Below are 13,993 nucleotides of genomic sequence, written 5' to 3'. Positions count from 1 at the left end.
TCCATGTAGTGTCACCCCCCTGCAGGAACCTCAACCACACACACATCCTCTTAGAATGCAAGCAGCGCAGCCCTCTGCTCTGAACCATACCGGCATTAATGACTTTGCTGTATACATGGCTCGCCGGGAACTTGTGACATCCGGGATGACAAAGTTTGATGATCGTCCAGAGAATTATTGGGGCTGGAAGTCTACCTTCATGAACATCATTGAAGGGCTAAAACTCACCTGCAATGAAGAGCTCGACCTTCTCACTAGATGGTTAGGTCCTCAATCATCTGAGCAAGTCAGGAGAATCAGAGCTGTTCATGTCAATGACCCCGCTGCAGGGCTCAGGATGGCGTGGATGCGACTTGAAGAGAACTACGGGTCTCCTGAAATAATTGAGAAAGCTCTGCTGGACAAACTGGAGAGATTTCCTAAGATCAGCAACAGGGACCCTCTCAACCTGAGAGAGCTTGGTGACTTGTTAAGGGAGTTGGGGTCAGCAAAGTTAGAAGGTTGTTTGCCTGGGCTCGCCTATCTGGATACCTCTCGCGGCATTAACCCAATAGTGGAGAAACTGCCGTATGGCCTTCAAGAAAAATGGATGACACAAGGCAGTGCGTACAAGCTGCAAAACCAAGGCCAGTTTCCACCATTCTCATTCTTCACTGACTTTGTCTGCAAAGAAGCCCGCACTCGTAATGATCCAAGTTTTGCATTTAGCTCATTTGGGATGACGACAGTGAAACCAGAAAACTCACCTAGAAGGTACACGCATTCCAGGAACCACGTCTCATCCAGCAAAACAGAGATTACATCAACATCTGCCATCAAGCCCACAGAGTCAGCTAGCAGTAAGTTGGATGTGGACAGTGTCCGATTCACAAAAAACCCCACCCTCTCAAGCGGTGTAGGGGCTTCCGAGCTAAGACACTGGATGAACGCAAAACGTTCCTGCGAGATAGTGGAGTTTGTTTCAGATGCTGCTCCTCAACTGAACACGTTGCTAAAGACTGCAAAACAATTATTCACTGTAAAGAGTGTAACAGTGACAAGCACGTCACAGCACTTCATCCAGGACCAGCTCCATGGGCTGTCAAAGACCCTGAGGATGAGCATGGCGGGGAGGAAGATGAAGCGGCTTCTCCTGACATAATCTCCAAATGCACAGAAGTGTGTGGAATTGCCAATAACTCCCGCTCTTGCTCTAAAATCTGTCTCATAAAAGTGCATCGTAGAGGACAACCAGAAAGATCTATAAAAGTCTATGCCGTACTTGATGACCAGAGCAATAGGTCTCTTGCTCGGTCCAAATTCTTCGACCTGTTTGGCCTCAAGGGTAGCGATTCTCCCTACACGCTGCGCACATGTGCGGGAGTCACTGAGTTATCTGGCCGAAGAGGAGTTGGATTTGTTGCTCAGCCATTGGATGGACGTCTCAGCATTCCTCTTCCCACACTTATTGAGTGTAGCCATATCCCAGATGATAGATCGGAGATACCTACTCCTGATGTAGTCAAACACCACCCACACCTAAAGTCTATCACTCATCTCATCCCTGAACTTGATCCAAATGCGCAAATTCTCCTTCTGCTGGGTCGGGATGTGTTACAAGTCCATAAAGTGAGAGACCAACGCAACGGGCCCAATAATGCACCCTATGCCCAAAGACTGGACCTTGGCTGGGTCGTAGTTGGAGACGTCTGTTTGGGTGCAGCTCACAAGCCGAAAGCAGTTAATGTCTACCGCACTAACGTTCTGGAGAATGGGCGTCACTCTCATTTCAGTCCATGTCCCAACCACCTAGTTGTGAAAGAGAAGCTTACAACAAGGACAGGCATAAGACCTCTCAACTCTCAAACCCTGTCACACTTTCATCCTCTGGACAGCCTGTTTCAGAACTCTGATGATCATTTACTTGGCAACAAAATCTTCGAAAGAACAGAGAATGACAATGAAGTTGCCCCATCTATTGAGGACAAACGGTTCATTCAGTTGATGAATAATGAGATGTTCATAGATGATGCTAACAGTTGGGTAGCTCCCCTTCCCTTTCGCATGCCAAGACCACGGCTGCCTAACAACAGAGGACAAGCTCTGACTCGTTTCACCAGTCTCTGCAAAACTCTAGAAAGGAAACCTGAGATGAGGAGACATTTTCTGGCTTTCATGCAGAATATCTTTGATCGAGATCATGCTGAACCAGCTCCAGCACTCAACGATGGAGATGAATGCTGGTACCTTCCCAGTTTTGGCGTCTATCATCCACGCAAGCCTGGCCAGATCCGAGTTGTGTTTGATTCAAGCGCTCCTTATCTTGGCATCTCCTTGAACGATGTGCTGTTGACAGGGCCAGACTTAAATAACACTCTGCTGGGAGTCCTAATGCGGTTTAGGCATGAACAGGTAGCCATCACAGCAGCTATTGAGCAGATGTTTCACAGCTTTGTTGTCAGGGAAGACCACAGGAACTTCCTCAGATTTCTGTGGTTTAAAGACAATGACATCACGAAGGAAGTTGTGGAATATCGTATGAGAGTCCATGTGTTTGGCAACCGCCCCTCTCCAGCTGTGGCTACTTATGGGCTTCGGAGAGCAGCTTTACATGGAGAGGGCGAGTTTGGGGAGGGGGCAAAGGAGTTCATACACAGGAACTTCTACGTTGATGATGCACTCAAGTCACTGCCATCTGCAACAGCAGCTATCAGTCTTCTCAAGGCAGCCCAAGGCATGCTTGCCATCTCCAACTTGAGACTTCATAAAATAGCATCCAATTGCCTAACTGTCATGCAGGCTTTCCCATCAACAGATCATGCAAAAGACTTGAAAAATCTCGACCTGGACAAAGATTCACCTCCTTTGCAGCGAAGTCTTGGATTAAGCTGGGACCTTGTGAATGACACTTTTACATTCCGTGTTGCCAGGAGCGAGAAGCCATTCACCCGAAGAGGAGTTCTTGCAACTATCAATAGTTTGTTTGATCCACTTGGTCTCGTAGCTCCCGTTACTATTCAAGGAAAGCTCTTGTTGCAGCAGCTCACTCGTGACAGCAGTGACTGGGATGCTCCCCTCCCGTCTGAAAAGGCAACAGAGTGGATTACCTGGAGGGATTCACTGCAGGATTTGGAACAGTTTGCAATCTCCCGAGCCTACATTGCTACGTCCCTGTCCACTGCACAACGTACAGAGATCCATATCTTCTCGGATGCTTCCACCAAGGCCATTGCGGCTGTGGCATATCTCAAAGTGGAAGATGTGGAAGGTAAATGTCATGTAGGTTTCATAATGGGGAAAGCCAAGTTAGCCCCCGTGCCATTCCACACTATTCCCAGGTTGGAATTAGGTGCTGCTGTTCTGGCAGTGGAAATTGCTGAGCTGCTTGTGAAAGAGCTGGACATTAGTCTTGATAGTCTGAAGTTCTATACTGACAGCAAGGTGGTGCTGGGGTATATTTACAATGAAAGCAGGAGATTTTATGTGTATGTCAGCAACAGAGTGGAACGGATAAGGAAGTTCTCATGCCCTGAACAGTGGCAATATGTCCACACTGATGAAAACCCTGCAGATGTTGCCACCAGGTCAGTGCATCCAGCTCGTCTCTTAAGCACCAACTGGCTTACAGGTCCACGTTTTCTGAGACGTTCTGGGGACATAGACTCAGGTAAAGAAACATCCTATGACCTCATTGATCCAGACTCTGATACAGAGGTCAGAAGCCACATTACTACTGTTGCAAACCCCCATAGGAGTATGGGGTCGCATCGATTTGAAAGATTCTCCATGTGGCAACCCCTTGTCAGAGCTGTGGCCTCCCTAATCCACATCGTCCAATCCTTCAGGTCTGAGAAGGATAGCAATGGGCAAGACTGCAAAGGTTGGCATCACTGTTTGAAGCCACACAAAATGGATACACTGTCGCAAGCAAGGCATACCATTATTGGATGTGTACAAAAGGAGACATACCAAGTGGAAGTGTCTTGTTTGGAGAAAGGCGAAGTAATTCCCAAAAGCAGTCCTCTGAGGAAGCTCAGCCCAATTCTTGATGATAGCAAACTTTTAAGAGTTGGTGGGCGGCTCCAGCATGCTTCAATCGAGACACATGAAAAGCATCCTCTCATCATTCCTGGCCGCAGCCACATAGCTACTCTACTTGTAAACTACTACCATGAGCGGGTTCACCATCAAGGCAGAGTTTTTACTGAGGGAGCTATCCGCACGGCTGGCATCTGGATTGTAGGGGCAAAGAAATGTATCTCCAGAAACCTGCACAAGTGTGTTACATGCAACAGACTTCGTGGTAGACCCGCAGAGCAAAAGATGGCAAATCTTCCACCTGATCGTCTTAGCACTGAACCTCCATTTACAAATGTGGGCCTGGATGTATTCGGCCCCTGGAATGTCTCCACCCGTCGCACCCGAGGTGGTGCCGCAAACTCTAAAAGGTGGGCAGTACTCTTCACGTGTTTAAGTGTTCGTGCTGTACATATCGAGCTCATAGAGTCAATGGACACATCGAGCTTCATTAATGCTCTACGGCGGTTCTTTGCTATGCGTGGTCCTGTGAAGATGATCCGCTCTGACTGTGGCACAAACTTTAAGGGGGCTTGCAGAGAACTTCAAATTCTCCTACGGGATGAAACCGATATCTCAAGGTACCTCAGTGAGGAAGGATGCACATGGCTGTTCAACCCACCTCATTCTTCCCATATGGGAGGAGTATGGGAAAGAATGATTGGGGTTTCGAGACGGATTCTTGACTCTATGCTTTCTCAGATCAGTCCCTCGCATCTCACTCATGAAGTGCTTTCGACCCTTATGGCTGAAGTAGGAGCGATAATAAATGCAAGGCCTCTTGCTCCCATCTCAAGTGATCCAGATTCACCGTTTCTTCTGACTCCAGCAATGATCTTGACACAGAAGGTCTGCACCCCTCTTGCTCCTCCAGGATCATTTGAAGCTACAGATATGTATCGTCAGCAGTGGAAACGTGTTCAGCACTTGGCGAATACATTTTGGGAGAGATGGAGGCGAGAATATCTCTCTACTCTTCAAAATCGAAGCAAGTGGCAAAATAGTCAGCCCAATGTCAAGGAAGGGGACTTGGTGTTGCTCAAAGACCCTCAGGTAAAAAGAAATCAGTGGCCAATGGCTCTTGTCACCAAGGCTTACCCAGACAGCGATGGAAAGGTCAGGAAACTCGAACTGAGGGTCACGAAAGGAGGTACCATTAAGACCTTCTTTAGACCAGTAACCGAAGTAGTGGTACTTTTGTCTATCTGATTATCTACCATGGACAGTCAATGTGTTATTTTCTTTAGCTGATTGAACTGCTAAGAAATTGATAGTGGTATTGTGTTCAATACCAGGCGGGGAGTGTAATGTTATGTGCACATTGAGAATTTTAGCATCTCCTAGTGGTTAGCTTGGAGACTGCGGTCAAGTGAATTTTTATGTGGTTTGGCTTGTATTCCTATTGGATGTTTAGAGTCACATGAGTGGGGTGATACAGGAAGAGTTTCCTATTGGATGTTTAGAGTCACATGAGTGGGGTAATGCAGGAAGCCATTTTAGTATTGGGATTTGCACAATGAGGCGTACCAGAAGTCTCCCTGTTTAATCCTTAAGCATCCACCTGTGTTATGCCATGGAGAAGCTTTGTTTGTAAGTTTGAATTGTGTTTCATCTTTATAAGTAGTGAGTGTTGTATATTTTATTGATTTTATGCATATTTGGAGAGATGTATATATAAATGCCTAGATCTGTTCGCCATGTGAAGCAAATGCATAATTCTTTATTGAGCATATTTCTTTTTGTATTTTTTGTAGTTTCACAAGTTCTGGGAAATCACTGTAAGTTGTACGTTGATGAAGACAAACAAGTAAACAGCCCTCAACTTTACTTTCACGCCTGACTCATCATTCAACGCTTTCAGTGCTTACGGCATATGTTTAGCTATCTGTCACTTCGTGTACCAGAACCACGCACGCAGGGGACAGAATACTGACGAATCCACAGGGAAGCATCTCACATCCATGATTTTAAACAGTCTGGAAGAGCTGAAAATTCCCTTTCAGGACTGAAGAGGTCATTCATATGACAATGGGGCTAACATGAGAGGAAAAAAACAAGGGCATTCAAGCCAGGCTGCTGGAACTGAATCCTAGAGCTCTTTTGTTCCCTGTGGAGCTCATACACTGAATTTGGTTGCGGCTGATGCTTCAAAGGGATCTATTGATGCCACAAGTTAATTTGGGATTTTTCAAAAACTTTACAATTTATTTTAAGACTCCACTCAGAGATGGGCCATCCTGAAAAACATGCTAACATTAGACTAAAGATGTTGTCTGAAACAAGGTGGGAAAGTAAGATCAACAGTGTTGAGCCCCTGAGGTACCAAGCATCTGCAGTGAGAGAGGCTTTAATGGAGGTGAGAGACCACACCAAACCCTCAGTTATAAATATTGAGGCCCAGTCTTTGTCTGAGGAGGTGGGATCATACAGATTCAGCATTTGTTCAGTGGTGTGGTATGACATCCACCATGTGAGCAAGCTCATGCAGTCTCCCAACATACATGTGCATGTAGCAGTCAATCTCCTCAAAAAGACAGAAAGAGGTCTCCGCAATTACAGAGCAACAGGCTAATCAGCTGCACAAATGTCAGCCAATGATATGTGTCAGGACATGAACATAGAGGCTGTTCTGCAACAGAAAAGACTGAGATCTACAAAGCAGCACTTCTCTTACGAGTCATTTGGTGAGCCATTGAGTGATGCCCCAAAGAGCTGGAGGTGACCTTTTTTTAATGTTGTTGTTGATGCTGCAGTATCTTCCATCCAAGAGAGATTCACCACTATGGAAAACATGGGAGAGAAATTTGGAGTACAGACACATTTTTCCAGAAGAGGGAGTGTTTGCACAGGGCACCAAACAGACTAGGACCGCCCCTGCATCTTTTAAGTACATTTATAACTCTGTGTTATTGTAACTACGTTAAAACTAATCCAGTCCTTTTGGGCCACTTAAAATATGTTTGCAGAATGATTATTATATTTGTTGCAATTTCTACTGTCCTCTTGGACAGATTACTCTTTAAAAGTAATTTTAATGTCAAATGAATAAATGAGAAATAAACATCACTGCCAAAAACTGATTGCAGTTTCTACCTTGTTACAGGAATGTTGTTTGTGGCACAAGATGACTCGATGTCACCCGAGAGGGATACATTTGACATATGTTTCACATATTATAGACCAAAAAGTTGTCTATAGCAGTTTTTGACAAATACCGGAAATTAGTTTATGGAAGACATGACTTTTTGACACAACACTGGCTAACTGACAACACAGTTATAAGCTAATATTACGGTTGAGTATTATTGCACCTAACCTTAGGCTCCAGTATAATAAAATTCTCACTTCTCCTCTGATAATGTGATGTGATGTCCAAGATGGCGCCGAGTATGGCAGCCTCGTCGCGAGCTCCCCCAAGCAACAGCTTTTTTCTGTGTTTAATTTTACTTTTCCTTCATTTTTTCGCGAGTAGCACATGTCTCCTTGTGTACGACCGACAAACCTTACTGGACATAAAAGACGGTCTTTCTTATAACTTTCCGGAATTCAAGTTTTGCAACACAGACGCTCCGTTTGCAGACCCCCCATTCATCTCACCTGAGACGCCTTTGTTCTCTGGCCCTGGAGGCCGCAAACGCCGACGCAGAGGGAGAAGATCTGGCGTTCTGGTTCGACTGAGACGGCGCACTAACAGACCACCGTTACCCAGTTTATTACTGGCTAATGTGCAGTCTCTGGAGAACAAGCTGTGCGAGCTTCGGGCACGGATCTCATTCCAGCGAGAGATGCTGCGTGATCTGCCTCACAGAAACCTGGCTATCGGACAAGGTACCGGACTCCGCAATACAACTACCGGGGTTCTCCGTGCATCGCGCGGACAGGTCACAGGATCTTACTGGGAAAAGCAGAGGCGGTGGTGTGTGTTTCATGATCAACAACAGCTGGTGTGATTATGCGAACGTGCACCCGGTCAAATCCTTCTGCTCACCGGACCTGGAGTACCTGATGATTAAGTGCCGGCCATTCTGGCTACCGAGGGAATTTACAGCAGTGATTATTACGGCTGTTTACATTCCCCCACAAGCCGACACTGACCGAGCACTCAGGGAACTGTACAGCGCGATCAGCAGCGAGGAAACCGCACACCCAGAGGCAGCGTTTATCATGACCGGGGACTTTAATAAGGGAAACCTGAAGAAAGTCTCACCCAAACTCCACCAACGCATCCATTTTAACACTCGTGGAGACCGGCTACTCGACCACTGCTACACCTCTTTCCGGGATGCGTACAAAGCCCTCCCCCGCGCCCCATTCGGCCAATCAGATCACCGCTCCATCCTGCTCCTGCCCGCCTACACGCAGAAGCTGAAACAGGAAGCTCCAACCCGGAGGGCGGTGCACTGTTGGACGGACCAATCGGAGTCTGCGCTGCGGGACTGTTTTGATCACGCGGACTGGGAAATGTTTCACGTGGCTGCTAGGGACATTGATGAGTACACAGACTCAGTCTGCGGATTTATCAGGAAATGCGTGGAAGATGTCGTCCCATCCAGAACAGTTAAATCCTTCCCAAATCAAAAACCCTGGATTAACGGAGATGTTCACGCGGCACGGAGCACCGCCTTTGCCTCCGCGAACACATCGGACTACAAACACGCACATTACCAACTCCGGAAGACGATCAAAGCAGCCAAACGTGAGTACAGGGACAGGGTGGAGCAACAGTTTGACAACCCTCGGAGTATGTGGCAGGAACTAAACACAATCACAGACTTTAGAGGGAAAACCAGCACACCGCAGACCACGGCCTCTCTGTGTGAGGATCTAAACGTATTCTACGCTAGATTCGACACAGCGAACACCATGAGACCGGACAGTGTGCGCACCGCGGATGACGTCAGTGCGCACACTGTGTCTGAGGAGGATGTGCGGAAGTGCTTCAGGAAGGTGAACGCACGCAAAGCTACTGGTCCGGACGGGATTCCCGGCCGCGTCCTCAAGTCATGCGCGGCTCAGCTGGCTGGAGTGTTCACACACATCTTCAACCTTTCCCTCTCTCTGTATGTAGTCCCAGCCTGCTTCAAAATGGCCACCATCGTCCCTGTACCCAAATCCTCCACCATCTCCTCATTGAACGACTGGCGACCTGTAGCCCTGACCCCCATCGTAAGCAAATGCTTCGAGAAGCTGGTCAGGGACTTCATCTGCTCTGCACTACCCGACTCACTGGACCCTCTACAGTTCGCATACCGCCACAACAGGTCCACTGATGATGCCATAGCCCTGACACTACATACTGCCCTGTCACACCTGGAGAAGAGAGACACGTATGTGAGAATGCTGTTTGTAGATTACAGCTCAGCATTCAATACCATCGTTCCCTCGAAGCTGGACAGGAAACTGCAGGATCTAGGACTGAGCAGCTCCCTCTGCAGCTGGATCCTTAGCTTCCTGTCTGACTGACAAGTGGTCAGACTGGGCAGCATCACCTCATCCCCCATCACACTGAACACTGGTGCTCCACAGGGGTGTGTACTGAGCCCTCTCCTGTACTCACTCTACACCTACGACTGCACAGCCACTAACAACTCCAACATCATTGTGAAGTTTGCGGACGACACTACAGTGGTGGGTCTTATCACCAATGGTGATGAGACGGCTTACAGGGAGGAGGTCAGCGCCCTGACCCACTGGTGTCAAGACAACCATCTCACACTCAACGTCGCAAAGACAAAGGTGTTGATAGTGGACTTCCGGAGGTGCAGAGAAGTACACACCCCCATCACCATCAACGGCGCTGCTGTGGAGAGAGTGAGCAGCTTCCGGTTCCTTGGTGTACATCTGGCTGAGGATCTTACGTGGTCAGTACACACAAACAAAACAGTGAAGAAGGCGCAGCAGCGCCTCTTCTTTCTCAGGAGACTGAAAAGATTCGGCATGAGCCCCCGCATCCTCAGGACCTTCTATCACTGTGCCATTGAGAGCATCCTCACTGGATGCATCACCACCTGGTATGGCAACAGCACCGCCTACAACTGCAAAGCTCTCCAGCGAGTAGTGCGGTGCTCTGAACGGATAATTGGAGGTGAGCTTCCCTCCCTCCAAGACATCTACAGGAAGCGGTGCCTGAGGAAAGCGGGGAGGATCATCAAGGACTCCAGTCACCCCAGCCATAAACTGTTCAGACTACTTCCATCAGGAAGGAGGTTCTGCAGCATCCGGTCCCGTACCAGCAGACTGAGAGACAGCTTCTTCCATCAGGCCATCAGACTGCTGAACACGTCATAGACACCTCAGCTTCACTACTGGAACTTTAACATTATGCACTCCATACTGTACAGTAATGCCACTGTTTTGCACATGTCTCAACTCTGTATATTTTTATATATTTTATTTATTGTTTACTCTATTTAATTTGTAAAATATGTGTACACACACACACACACACACGTAGAAAAATATTTAGTATACACATCCAGAAATGCATATACTATTATATATTGTACATATATTTATTAGTTTCAGATGTAGCCATTCTTGTATTTTGCTTGTTTACATTATTGTATTTTGCACAACTCTGTTGCTTGTGAAGCTCGCACACAAGAATTTCACTCACATGTGCTGTACCAATGTGATGTGACAATAAAAGTGATTTAATTTGATTTGATTTGATAAACAATATGATTATGTAACCAATATGTCAGCTAACCAAAGAATAACTGAAACAATATCTGTAACAACAGAGGACAATTTATTCAGGGTGTGACAGCACTTTACCACCTGTGTCCAATATCTCATACAAATTTCTGGACCGGAGCACATACGTCCTTTAAGAACTCTTGGACTTCATCACAGCCTCTCTCACATCCGCATTACATGTGTAGTTTAAAGGAAACCTGTTACATCCTGTGAGGCTGTGGAAGTGTGTGGGCATGGTGTTGTCCTCTCCCTCTCCCCCCCCCCCCCCCTTCTTTCTTGCCCCTCCCCGTGTTTCTCTCTGCTGCTCATCTGCCCTCGTTTATCACCAATTACCCTCCAGAGGTGATATAAGCTGGAGGAGAGCAGTGTGGGTGTGTGAGAGGCTTAAACACAAGTGAGTCTCAATTTGATATTAAGTGAACATATTGAGTCTTGGTCCATGGGTTGTAAAACCGCAACATCCTCCATCCGTAGTAAGAGAATGAGTCTGTGGCAATAACCAAAATGTCTCCATATAACCTTTGTGAATAAGAAAATAGTTGGCCAACAAACAAAAAAACCATTGTATAGAGCTAAATATGAAGCATGTCTGTGAGTCGTCTTGATGCATCCTCAATCGTCCAGGTAAGTAAATCTCCAAAAGTTGATTCTGTTCATCTGTACGTAGTGTTTTCAGTGGGAGAAACGTTTCATCACTCATCCAAGTGACTTCTTCAGTCTCAGCTGACTGCAGGTTTCCCCAATCTTATCAACAGTACATTTGCATAATGACTGAAACAAGCCCACTGAAGGAACAATGGGCTGTGAGGTCAGTTCCTTCATCATAATTATGTAAATTCTCATGACCATTGATCAACAACCACTGATCAAAGACCACTGATCAAAGACCACTGATCAATTCCCAACAGAATTAGTTTTCCCTACGTCAGGAGCACGCACTGGGCTGCCCAAATCACGGACAAACAGTATCCCACATTCTTGATTTTTAGTTCACAAACACTTCTTACTTCTTGACTAACTTCTCCTGACACTTTGGAGATGTTGGTTCTTTATACAGTAAAGTCACAGTGGGATACTAACAATATCAGGCTGATCCTGTCACGATTTGTTCCCTCTGTCCAAATCACAGCAACAGTATCCCACAGTTGTTTGTTTTTGAACCCATTTTGCACAGAGAGGCATTTTTTGAAAAATGTATTGATAGCAATGTTGAATATTATTACACAGAAAAAAAGCAACTACACCTAAAATAATTACACCATGACGCCTCTGCCTTTCTAAATGGAGGGACAGTAACTGCATGTGTATATGTAAGCGTGTAAAACCTGCAGATAGTAAGATTAACAGTAACAGTATTTTGTCTGTATCCGCCATTGTAGAAATTCTTCTCATGTAAACAGCGTGATGTAAAAAAAAGGCACACACCTTTGACGTTGCGTGACGAACACCCAATTCCTTCTCCACACGTAAACGCAAAAACTGAGTTTTAAAAAATCTCAGTTTTTGGTGATTTGAAACGCCGTTTAGGTGTGAATGAAAGGTCCAAACGCATAGAAAAAGCTGCATTTTCAAAAATACCTGTGTAGGTGGGGACGTTATCTAAAAGTTATTAGTTTATTTTATTGCTCCCTGTAATTTATAGCAGTTTACTTTTATTTGTTTAATTGTTTGTTTTACTACCACTGCACTATCAAAAGATGATGATTCCTTTTTGCTGTCTTCCTGCAATGCACTGTTGGGAACAGCAAGCGATGCAGCTGATGAAGGGAAAGGAAGCAAAAGCGGGGATAAACGACAATGGGTCTTTTATTAATCAGCTTAAATTTTCTCAGAACTTCAAACCTTCTTTATATTTTATCTGAACTGAACGTATGTTACTCTCAGTTATTTTTAAACACATTTCTGCAGAACATACCAGAGGCAGCTTGAGCATATAACCCTCCTTGAAGCCTGGACCTCAACTAAAGATGATCCCCCTGTATCAATGAAACCACGGCCCTTTCAGATGCCACTGCCTGCTGATTCAATAGTTTTGCCAGGAGAGCATAGGGCAGAGCCCACGTCCTTGCTGCAGAGTCTGGTGTAGGGCTAGAATATCATCTGTGTTAACTTGATGTCACCTAATGGCCATTGGTTGTCTTTTGTCACAAGCACCTTGTGCTTTCGAGCGCTGTGCTTAGAAAAGGCTGTTTTTATTGTTTCGTGTGTATTTTCTATCAAAACTCTAGTTTTATGTGCCCTGTCAACACAATTAAACTGGCATATAGTTTGCAGTCTACACTTTTAACACAAGTTGAAATGGAGACCACAACCGGGGCTGTTGTGGACTGGCGCTTATCCTCCTCCGGGGAAACAAATCAGGCAATCTCTGGGTTTAGCCAATGTAGCAGAATGAATATTATATTTCAATACTGGCTTGTTGATCCTGCTACTAGCCAATCACATTAGATGGTGCTGCTATAAATAGTAGCTGCCATCTGAGCATCCCTGACTCGCTCACCTGCTACTGTACGCATCCAGGCCACTTGACTTCTCTAGCTGTTACAGAGATCACCTGTGGATGATTTTCAGCCTCCCATCGAATGCTGGTTGTGGCTGCAGAAGCCTCCAATGGGTCACTTTGTTTACAAATTGGGCAATGCTGTGTAATCGAAAGAGTGGGCCTCAGTGGGCGGCTGATAGCTACATTTACAGAACCGTACATGCAATACATAGGAACCTGTTAATGTGCATGCTAATGTTTTTAATTATTTAATTAGAGCAGTCATATGTATGAAAACTTAGATACAATAATGAGAAAAATACATAAACCACAGCACCACAGGGAACTGTGCTGTCCCCTCTTCTCTTCACCCTGTACACCTCTGACTTCTGCTACAACTCTGAATTATGCCATATTCAGAAGTTTGCAGATGACACGGCCATCATGGGGTGTATCTGGGATGATCAGGAAGAGGAGTACAGAAGTCTAGTGAGGAACTTTGTCGCATGGAGTCACACAAACCACCTGCAACTCAACACCTCAAAGACTAAGGAACTGGTTGTGGACTTCAGGAGGTCCAGAGAAGGTCCACTGCTGGTTCAGATAGAGGGGGAGGAGGTGGAGGTGGTCAACACATACAAGTACCTCGGGCTGTGGGTGGACAACAAACTGGACTGGTCATGCAACACAGAGCACCTGTATAAAAAAGGCCAAAGCCGACTGTACTTCCTCAGGAGGCTGAGGTCTTTTAACATC

The sequence above is a fragment of the Copadichromis virginalis genome, linkage group LG16 (genome assembly GCF_057382275.1).
Source record: "Copadichromis virginalis isolate Kocher_CV1m ecotype Utaka linkage group LG16, C_Virginalis_male_GT1.1, whole genome shotgun sequence".
Lineage (NCBI taxonomy): Eukaryota > Metazoa > Chordata > Actinopteri > Cichliformes > Cichlidae > Copadichromis > Copadichromis virginalis.
Note: the sequence above shows the minus strand (reverse complement) of the source record.